General features: G+C 43.4%; 1 long non-coding RNA gene across 1 annotated transcript; it reads right to left on the bottom strand.

The window, feature by feature from the left end:
- Positions 1-10,108: 10,108 nt before the first annotated feature.
- Positions 10,109-11,112, bottom strand: LOC106576928 (uncharacterized). Its single transcript, XR_001322038.2, has 3 exons — positions 11,031-11,112; positions 10,774-10,917; positions 10,109-10,304 (listed from the first exon to the last, which is right to left on the bottom strand). It is a non-coding gene; the product is annotated as an uncharacterized lncRNA (long non-coding RNA).
- Between the last annotated feature and the right edge of the window lie 520 nt (positions 11,113-11,632).

Raw genomic sequence — 11,632 nt, 5'->3', positions numbered from 1 at the left:
AATCCTACCTGATAACAATGTATTTGAGACGATATCTAATGAAGTTCTACTCAATATACTCTTTAAATTAATTTCCTGTATCCCTTCTTCCTCATACTAGATCTCAGCCTCTCTCTTCCCTCTGATACTGTCCACACTGAAGCAATACATGCTCCACGGTCACACTTTCCTGTTGGATGCTTTCCTGTCACATTTCATGTTTTGTTCAACTGACTGTGTCCACCCTTAATCTTGTAAAAATAGCATCATCTCTTCTGTCGCTTCCTGCCATGACTTTCCTCTCTACTTAAAATAAATGCCTGCCCTTAGTATCTCTATTCCACTGCTCCTGCCATCTCTGCTCCATCATAGTCAATATCAGGCTTTTTGCCTCTGCCTTGATCAGTGAAACTACAACATCAACATCCCCACTACAAAGTGCTTGTTTAGCCAGTACATTAACGTTCCCCTCCACTCCCACACAGGCTGGGACCCAAGTAAATCTTATCTGTATACTCCGACGAGCCGTCTAATCCTGCAATGGGTTTGTAGTACCTCATAAAGCACGTCTTGTCTGCTACGTGAGTTAAAGGACTGCAGACTCATCAACACTGCACATTAATCAGGGACACCAAATGTGTTTTGAATTTCCTGTATCCCTTCTTGGGGTTGGTGGTATTGAATCCAGTTTAGTGATGCCTAGAAGGCCGGTGACGTAGACCTCCGGAGCAGGTGAATGGAATGAGCAGCAGTAGCGGGGGGATCCGTGACATAGTGGCAGGTAGAAATATTTTCAAATGCAATAGTTCAGTGTTTTTATATGACATTACAATACCTTTTTTCGGTTACTTGTAGATTATTTTTAGACCTTTCTTGGAAGTACGTAGCTGGTGTGACTGAAGTACAGTGCCTTGCAAAAGTATTCATCCCCCTTGGTGTTTTTCCTATTTTGTTGCCATACGACCTGTAATTTAAATAGATTTTTATTTGGATTTCATGTAATGGACAGAAAGAAAATAGTCCAAAGTGGTAAAGTGAAATGAAAAAATAACCTGTTTCAAAAAATTTAAAAAAAAAAAAAACGGAGAAGTGGTGCGTGCATATGTATTTACCCCCTTTGCTATGAAGTCCCTAAAAAAGATCTGGTGCAACCAATTACCTTCAGAAGTCAGATAATTAGTTTGATTGCACACAGGTGGCCTTTATTTAAGTGTCATATGATCTCAGTATATATACACCTGTTATGAATGGCCCCAGAGCCTGCAACACCACTATGCAAGGGGCACCACCAAGCAAGCGGCACCATAGAGCACTCCAAACAGGTCAGGGAAAAAGTTCTGGAGAAGTACAGATTAGGGTTGAGTTATAAAAAAATATCAGAAACTTTGAACATCCCACAGGGCACCATTAAATCAATTATTAAAAAATGGAAAGAATATGGCACCTCAACAAATCTGCCAAGAGAGGGCCGCCCACCAAAACTCACGGACCAGACAAGGAGGGCATTAATCAGAGAGGCAACAAAGAGACTAAAGATAACCCTGAAGGAGCTGCAAAGCTCCACAGCAGAGATTGGAGTATCTGTCCATAGGACCACTTTAAGCCGTACACTCCACAGAGCTGGCCTTTAATGAAGTGGCCAGAAAAAAAAGCCATGCTTAAAGAAAAAATAAGAAGAACACATTTGGTGTTCGCCAAAAGGCATGTGGGAGACATATGGGAGACATTTCCAAACATATGGAAGAAGGTATTCTGGTCAAATGAGACTAAAATTGAGCTTTTTGGACATAAAGGAAAACGTTATGTCTGGTGCAAACCCAACACCTCTCATCACCCCGAGAACCCCATCCCCACAGTGCAGCATGGTGGTGGCAGCATCATGCTGTGAGGATGATTTTCATCGGCAGGGACTGGGAAACTGGTCAGAATTGAAGGGATGATGGATGGCGCTAAATACATGGAAATTCTTGAGGGAAACCTATTTCAGTCTTACAGAGATTTAAGATTAGGACAGAGGTTCACCTTCCAGCAAGACAATGACCCTAAGCATACTGCTAAAGCAACACTCGAGTGGTTTAAGGAGAAACATTTAAATGTCTTGGAATGGCCTAGTCAAAGTCCAGACCTCAATCCAATTGAGAATCTGTGGTATGACTTAAAGATTGCTGTACACCAGTGGAACCCATCCAACTTGAAGGAGCTAAAGCAGTTTTGCCTTGAAGAATGGGCAAAAATCCCAGTGGCTCGACGTGCCAAGCTTATAGAGACATACCCCAAGAGACTTGCAGCTGTAATTGCAGCAAAAGGTGGCTCTGTTTTCCATTGTTTTGTCTTATTTCTTGTTTGTTTAACAATAAAAAATATTTTGCATCTTCAAAGTGGAAAGGCATGTTGTGTAAATCAAATGATACAAACCCCCCTCCCCCCCAAAAAAAACATTTGAACCTCTATGGGCTAGGTGAGACGCTTACGTCTCACCTACTCAACAGCCAGTGTAATCAAATACCTTAGAAATGCTATTACTTCAATTTCTCAAACATATGACTATTTTACACCTATTTAGAGACAAGACTCTCGTTAATCTACCCACACTGTCCGATTTCAAAAAGGCTTTACAACGAAAGCAAAACATTAGATTATGTCAGCAGAGTACCCAGCCAGAAATAATCAGACACCCATTTTTCAAGCTAGCATATAATGTCACAAAAACCCAAACCACAGCTAAATGCAGCACTAACCTTTGATGATCTTCATCAAATGACAATCCTAGGACATTATGTTATACAATACATGCATGTTTTGTTCAATCAAGTTCATATTTATATCAAAAACCAGCTTTTTACATTAGCATGTGACTAGCATGTGACTAGCATTCCCACCGAACACTTCCGGTGAATTTACTAAATTACTCACGATAAACATTCACAAAAAACATAACAATTATTTTAAGAATTATAGATACAGAACTCCTTTATGCACTCGCTATGTCCGATTTTAAAATAGCTTTTCGGTGAAAGCACATTTTGCAATATTCTGAGTAGATAGCCCGGCCATCACAGGCTAGCTATTTTGACACCCACCAAGTGTGGTACTCACCAAACTCAGATTTACTATTAGAAAAGTTTGATTACCTTTGCTGTCTTCGTCAGAATGCACTCCCAGGACTTCTACTTCAATAACAAATGTTGGTTTGGTTCAAAATAATCCATAGTTATATCCAAATTGCGGCGTTTTGTTTGTGCGTTCAAGACACTATCCGATGGGTAAAGAAGGGTGACGCGCCCGACGCGTTTCGTGACAAAAAAATTCAAAATATTCCATTACCGTACTTCGAAGCATGTCAACCGCTGTTTAAAATCAATTTTTATGCAATTTTTCTCGTAAAAAAGCGATAATATTCCGACCGGGAGTGGTTGTTTTCGGTCAAAGAGAGAGAAAGTAAACATGGTGTCGGCTCGGGCACGCGCCTCCAGTCTCATTGTTCTCAGATCGACCACTTACAAAATGCGCTAATGTTTTTCAGCCAGGGCCTGCAAAGACACCATTCAGCTTTCTGGTGCCTTCTGAGAGACTATGGGAGTGTTAGAAAATGTCACGTCATGCCAGAGATCCCCTGTTTTGGTTAGAGATGATCAAGAAGGCCATGAAATGGTCAGAGGGAGCGCTTCCTGTTTGGAATCTTCTCAGGTTTTGGCCTGCCAAATGAGTTCTGTTATACTCACAGACACCATTCAAACAGTTTTAGAAACTTTAGGGTGTTTTCTATCCAAATCAACCAATTATATGCATATTCTAGTTACTGGGCAGGAGTAGTAACCAGATTAAATCGGGTACGTTTTTTATCCAGCCGTGCAAATACTGCCCCCTAGTCCCAACAGGTTAATTCCAGGTTGTAAGGCAACAAAATAGGAAAAATGCCAAGGGGGTGGATACTTTCGCAAGCCACTGTAAATGATGATAGTTGCACAGTGAAACTCCATATTTGGTGAGTAATGATGGGGGGTGATAAGTGCCAGAATTAAACCTCGTGTAGCTACTGAAACCTCTCACCAAGTCACCTAACGTCTTCCTAGCGCCATGAAATATCGTCATAAATTAACCTATATAAAATCAAATGACATTTTATTTGTCACATGCGCCGAATACAATAGGTAAGACCTTACCGTGAAATGCTTACTTACAAGCCCTTAACCAACAATGCAGTTCAAGAGATAGAGTTAAGAAAATATTTACTAAATAAACTAAAGTGGAAAAAAATAAATAATCTCAAAGTAACACAAGAAAATGACAACAAGAACGAAGCTATTTACAGGGGGTACCGGTACCAAGTCAATGTGCAGGGGTACAGTTTAGTCAAGGTAATTTGTAAAGTGACTATGCATAGATAATATACAGTGAGTAACAGCAGTGTAAAAACAATGTAAATATTCCGGGTGGCCAGTTTATGAATTGTTCTGCAGCCTTATGGCTTGGGGGTAGAAGCTGTTAACGAGCCTTTTGGTCCTAGACTTGGCGCTCTGGTACCATTTGCCATGCGGTAGCAGAGAGAACAGTCTATGACTTGGGTGACTGGAGTCTGACCATTTTTTGGGCCTTCCTCTGACACTGCCTAGTATATAGGTCCTGGATGTCAGGAAGCGTGGCCCCCGTGATGTACTGGGCCGTATGCACTTCCCTCTGTAACACCTTACGGTCAGATGATGAGCAGTTGCCATACCAGGTGGTGATGCAACCGGTCAGGATGCTCTCGATGGTGCAGCTGTAGCTTTTTGAGGATCTGGGGACCCATGTCAAATCTTTTCAGTCTCCTGAGAGGGAAAAGGTGTTGTCGTGCCCTCTTCACAACTGTCTTGGTGTGTTTGGACCGTGATAGTTCGTTGGCGATGTGGACACCAAAGAACTTGAAACTCTCGACCCGCTTCCTGTCGATGTTAATGGGGGCTTGTTCGGCCCTCCTTTTTCCTATAGTCCACAATCAGCTCCTTTGTCTTGCTCACATTGAGGATTGAGGGAGAGGTTGTTGTCCTTGCACCACACTACCAGGTCTCTGACCTCCTCCCTATAGACTGTCTCATCGTTGTTGGTGATTGTCACTGAATGTGTACTGGAGGTGAAGTCAGGTGCAGGAGAGCAGAGTGAAGTGAACAGGTGCACACTTTATTCTGGTAAAATATCAAAAGCACAAACAACGTCCCCAAAACACGGAACATTGACATATGTCTGGCGCGTAACAAAATATCCAATAAAAAAAATACACGTAACACAAACAATCTTACACAAAGAAATGATGGGGAACAGAGGAATAAATACATGTAGATTGATTGGGGAATGAAAACCAGGTGTGCAGGGAACAAGACAAAACAAATGGATTCATGAAAAATTGAGCGGCGATGGCTAGAAAGCCGGTGACGTCGACCGCTGAACGCCGCCCAAACAAGGAGAGGAGCCGACTTCGGCGGAAGTCGTGACAGTGATCAGGCCTACCACTGTTGTGTAGTCAGCAAACTTAATTATGGTGTTGGAGTCGTGCTTGGCCATGCAGTCGTGGGTGAACAGGGAGTACAGGAGGGGACTAAGCACCCCTGAGGGGCCCCAGTGTTGATGATCAGCAAGGCAGATGTTGTTGCCTACCCTTATCACCTGGGGGTGGCCTGTCAGGAAGTCCAGGATCCATTTGCAGAGGGAGGTGTTTAGTCCCAGGGGCCTTAGCTTTGTGATGAGCTTTGTGGGAATTATGGTGTTGAACGCTGAGCTGTAGTCAATGAACAGCATTCTCACATAGGTGTTCCTTTTGTCCAGGTGGGAAAGGGCAGTGTGGAGTGCGATTGAGATTGCGTCATCTGTGGATTTGTTGGGGCAGTATGCGAATTAGAGTGGTCTAGGGTTTCCGACATGATGGTGTTGACGTGATTCATGACCAGCCTTTCAAATCACTTCATGGCTACCGACATGAGTACTACGAGGCGGTAATCATTTAGGCAGGTTACCTTCGGACTGTGGAGTGTCAACGAAGACAAGTTTTTTTCTAAGGCCCCAAACTGCTGACGCGTTCACGTCATGTTCATGACACGTACACATCATGTAGATGTAGTGTTCACGTCGTGTTTGCTTGGAAGTTTATTATGAAAGACCTTAAAAACGTCTACATGTGTTACGCATCGCATGAGGATATAGGCCTAACCCTTGTTATAGAGGCGGGTGGCCACCCGAGTGGCGTAGTGGTCTAGGGCACTGCATCTCAGTGCTAGCTGTGCCACTAGAGATTCTGAGTCCAGACTAAGTCGCAGCCGGCCGCAATCGGGAGACCCATGGGGCGGCGCACAATTGGCCCAGCATCGTCCAGGTTAGAGGAGGGTTTGGCCGGCAGGGATGTCCTTGTCCCATCGCGCACTCGTGACTCCTGTGGTGGGCCGGGCGCATTGTACGCTGACACAGTCGCCAGGTGTACGGTGTTTCCTCCGACAGTGGTGCGGCTGGCTTCCGGGTTAAGTGTGCATTGTGTCAAGAAGCAGTGCAGCTTGGTTGGGTTGTATTTCGGGGGATGCACGGCTCTCAACCTTCGCCTCTCCTGAGTCCGTACGGGAGTTGCAGCGATGAGACAAGACTAACTACCAATTGGATACCACGAAAAAGGGGTACAAAAATGGAATGAAGGAATGAATAAGAATATGTACATATAAATATATGAATGAGCGATGGCCGTGCGGCATAGGCAAGATGCAGTAGATGGTATAGAGTACAGTATAAACAATGAGATGAATAATGTAGGATATGTAAACATTATATAGTGGCATTGTTTAAAGTGACTAGTGATACATTTATTACACCCATTTTTTTATTATTAAAGTGGCTAGAGATTTGAGTTAGTATGTTGGCAGCAGCCACTCAATGTTAGTGATGGCTGTTTAACAGTCTGATGGCCTTGAGATAGAAGGTGTTTTTCAGTCTCTCGGTCCCAGCTTTGATGCACCTGTACTGACCTCGCCTTCTGGATGATAGCGGGGTGAATAGGCAGTGGCTCGGGTGGTTGTTGTCCTTGATGATCTTTTTGGCCTTCCTGTGACATCGGGGGGTGTAGGTGTCCTGGAGGGCAGGTAGTTTGCCCCCGGTGATGCGTTGTGCAGACCTCACTACCCTCTGGAGAGCCTTACGGTTGTGGGCGGAGCAGTTGCCGTACCAGGTGGTGATACAGCCCGACAGGATGCTCTCGATTGTGCATCTGTAAAAGTTTGTGAGTGTTTTCGGTGACAAGCCACATTTCTTCAGCCTCCTGAGGTTGAAGAGGCGCTGTTTCTGTTTCCTGCTGTTTCCTGAAGTCCACGATCATCTCCTTTGTTTTGTTGATGTTGAGTGTGAGGTTATTTTCCTGACACCACACTCCGAGGGCCCTCACCTCCTCCCTGTAGGCCGTCTCGTCATTGTTGGTAATCAAGCCTACAACTGTAGTGTTGTCTGCAAACTTGATGATTGAGTTGGAGGCGTGCATGGCCATGCAGTCATGGTTGAACAGGGAGTACAGGAGAGGGCTGAGAACGCACCCTTGTGGGGCCCCAGTGTTGAGGATCAGCGGGGTGGAGATGTTGTTTCCTACCCTCACCATCTGGGGGCGGCCCGTCAGAAAGTCCATGATCCAGTTGCACATAGGTATTCCTCTTGTCCAGATGTGTTAGGACAGTGTGATTGCGATTGCGTCGTCTGTGAACCTATTGGGGCGGTAAGCAAATTGAAGTGGATCTAGAGTGTCAGGTAGGGTGGAGGTGATATGATCCTTGACTAGTCTCTCAAAGCACTTCATGATGACGGAAGTGAGTGCTACAGGGCGATAGTCGTTTAGTTCAGTTACCTTAGCTTTCTTGGGAACAGGGGGCCCTCTTGAAGCATGTGGGAGCAGCAGACTGGGATAGGGATTGATTGAATATGTCCGTAAACACACCAGCCAGCTGGTCTGCGCATGCTCTGAGGACGCGGCTAGGGATGCCATCTGGGCTGGCAGCCCAGTAAAACATGTTTCAATGTTTTACTCAGGTCGGCTGCGGTGAAGGAGAGCCCGCAGATTTTGGTAGCGGGCCGTGTCAGTGGCACTGTATTGTCCTCAAAGCGAGCAAATAAGTTGTTTAGTTTGTCTGGGAGCAAGAAGTCGGTGTCCGCGACGGGGCTGGTTTTCTTTTTGTAATCCGTGATTGACTGTACACCCGGGGGCGGCAGCCTAGCCTAGTGGTTAGAGCATTGGACTAGTAACCGAAAGGTTGTAAGTTCGAATCCCCGAGCTGACAGGGTACAAATCTGTTGTTCTGCCCCTGAACAAGGCAGTAAACCTGGGCCCTCATTGAAAATAAGAATTTGTTCTTAACTGACTTGCCTAGTTAAATAAAGGTAAAAAATAAAACATACGTCTCATGTCTGAGCCATTGAATTGCGACTGTACTTTGTCTCTATACTGAGGCTTAGCTTGTTTGATTGCCTTGCGAAGGGAATAGCTACACTGTTTGTAGTTGGTCATGTTTCCAGTCACCTTGCCATGATTAAAAGCAGTGCTTTCAGTTTGCATGATTAAAAGCAGTGCTTTCAGTTTGCTGCCATCTTGCTTAGCCTTACAAAAAACAACGGTGTAAAGCGATATAGGCTATAACAAACTCAGTGATTATTTCCGCATAGTCTACTAGCCTCTCAAAGGTCTTGCTCAGCCTCAACATGGTTTCTTGGTAGACCTATAGGCTAATGGAAAGTATCACTATCACAGGAAAATATGGTTGTTTTTTTAAATGCTCCGCAATTTAGAATATTAGGGGTAGGCTATGCCTACAGAAAAAAACCAAAAAGAAAGAATCGGTATGGGTCTATCCATAGACCAAACAGTTTAACAGATAAACACTTTTTTATTCAGGAGAATCGCATTGAATCAGGCTGTTCATTTCAGTGCAGTTGCGTTCTTACGCATAACCTTAGTCTAAATGGAACCGAAAACACCCCAGTTTGCTTTGATCACAGATCATGATAAAGCCTGAATATTTCAGCTATATTTGTCATTGATTTAGCCCACAATCGCCTACAGATTTGATACACACAAAGGCCTATATTTACTCTGGATTTGACAAACAATAGATTGACTAGGATCCTTTTACTTTTCCACAAGTTATATTTGTTCCCAATTAGGCTAAATGTAGTTCTATGAACAAGCTTTTAATGTTTTCCTATTCATTTGCATAGGCTAACCATTGCGATTAATGATATTTACTATCATCTGCTTTTTATGAGTAAACAGGCATTGGGGTAAAAAAAAAATATATAGTTTTGAGTTTGCCAAGAGTGTGCAAAGCTGTCATCAAGGCAAATGGTGGCTACTTTGAAGAATCTCAAATATAAAATATATTTTGATTTGTTTAACACTTTTGGTTACTACATGATTCCATATGTGTTATTTCATAGTTTTGATGTCCACTATTATTCTAGGAAATAGTACAAATTAAGAAAAATCCTGTAATGAGTAGGTGTGTCCAAACTTTTGACTGGTACTGTATCTATTGTAGGTCCTGGGATACAACAATGAATCATGTTGAAGTAACAAATACCATCAAGGGATACCTTACAATTTACAATAATGAAGATCTGGTGAAACAGCTGTGAAAAGCAACCTGGCAAAATGTAAGATTTAAATATATAATCTTTTATATTTATTTGGTACAGGTGTGTCAATTTACTTTCACCGATGTTCTGTACACTCACATGGTGTTCATAGCCTGAAATACTGAATTCTGGTGGGTGGAATAGAGAGGAAGTGGGTGCTGTGTGGGTGGGAGGTTCTGCTTGTCACTTGTTCTCAACAGGCAGTCAGTCTCTGAAAGGGGACTCAAAGAGGGAGACAGCGAAGTCCAGGCACTGCTGCTCTGTTTGTTCTGAGTGTTTGCAATGCTAGTGATTCTGAGTGGTGCAGCGGTCTAAGGCACTGCATCTCAGTGCTAGAGGCGTCACTACAGACACCCTGGTTTGAATCCAGGCTGTATCACAACCGGCCGTGATTGGGAGTCCCATAGGGTGGAGCATAATTGGCCCAGCATCGTCTGGGTTTGGCCGGTGTAGGCCGTCATTGTAAATAAGAATTTGTTCTTAACTGACTTGCCTAGTTAAATAAAGGTTAAATAAAAAAATTACAAAATAAAAAGCGTTTTTATGTTTCCAGCATGATAGAGCAAGAAAACGTTATTGGCAGATAATGACAACATGATAATAACAGTAGCTGTAGATGATGTAACAAAAAGCTGGAGGGTGGTTGGTAATGGAAGACATCAGCTGGATCCATTTCTGGGTGTTAGCAGAACCCCTAGATCCTGGGGAACAGGAGCAGAGTAAAGGGAACAGGGTAGGAGACAGAGATGTAAACAAGCAAACACAAGTTACAGGTTGATCAGGTAAAAATACAGTTATTGAATGATTTCATGTAAATGTTTGATTAGACATGCAATATTGTTAATGGCAGACAGAAAAGAAAGGACACCCGTCTGTAATTGTTTATGTTAGTGGGGTGGATGAGGGAGGTAAGGGGATGGTCCCTGGAAAAGATGAGACAGGTGAGTTGTGAGAGAAACTCTGGGGTGGTGTCATAACCACTTGAGTCATATACCTTAACAGTACCTATCTGGTAGTGGAGGTTACTTAATGTGACCCAATAGGTAACCTTGAGATTGACTATCTGGAGAAACCCCCCGGGCCAGTGTTGGTACTGCTGACAGCATGGCGATGCCGCCCACCACGAGGAGGAAAATGCAAATAGTTATCATCTGAGATTTTTATATTCACCTTAACGGATGGTGAGCCCAGCTAGGAGTGAAAGAGCAGCAAGGTTTCATTTGGCCGGATGTCGAAGCTCTTGGTCCCTTTCTTGATTCTCCTCCGGTAGCTCTCCTTCTGTTTCTTTTGCGCCTTGTCCATGTTCAGTCTCACCTTGATTGATAATAGAAATAAATGCAATTTATATTTCATATTATTACTAAATCATCTCTTACCAATCTCTTGGATGGCCAGAAAATAAAATAACAGCGGACAATCATTTTTACCTGGTCAAAAACCTCCACATCCTTCTCAGCCTGTGCCTGAAAGTGGTCCTTGAAGGCATTCTGATCTGGTTCAACATTTTCCACAACATCAGGTGGAGTTTCAGTGATTTGAAAGTATGTCATACTAAAATAGCAATAGACAAACAACAACACTAAGCCAATCACAAATTTGAAATACCACAGTATATCCAATAATTGTATATAGAATTGCATTGTTTACCTCAGTCAACAGCTGCAGCTCCCGTCCATACAGCAGGCGATAGGGTGAGTACTCTGGAGGCCTGGATGCTGCTGATGTGTGCAAAGGGAATGACCTTCAGGTTGTCCTCCCACCATTCCAGGAACCCGTCAAGGGACTTGGCCATGGCAGTCTTGAGGGTGTGGTTGGTCCATTCATCCAAACCTGGAGGAGGGGATAGGAAAGGGATATCTATTGACAATGGAAGATATTGAAATGTCTGATTATGTACCATAATACAAAATAAAACAATTGTTAAAAAAATAAAACAAACCATTGGTGACAGAATATAACCTATAACATCCGTACCTTGTTCCAGAGTTCACGACCTCGGTCACTCAAGATGACCTCAGGAGAACCACAG

This window comes from Salmo salar, chromosome ssa18 (genome assembly GCF_905237065.1).
Source record: "Salmo salar chromosome ssa18, Ssal_v3.1, whole genome shotgun sequence".
NCBI classification, from domain to species: Eukaryota; Metazoa; Chordata; class Actinopteri; order Salmoniformes; family Salmonidae; genus Salmo; species Salmo salar.
Note: the sequence above shows the minus strand (reverse complement) of the source record. Positions and strands in the feature narration are given on the sequence as shown.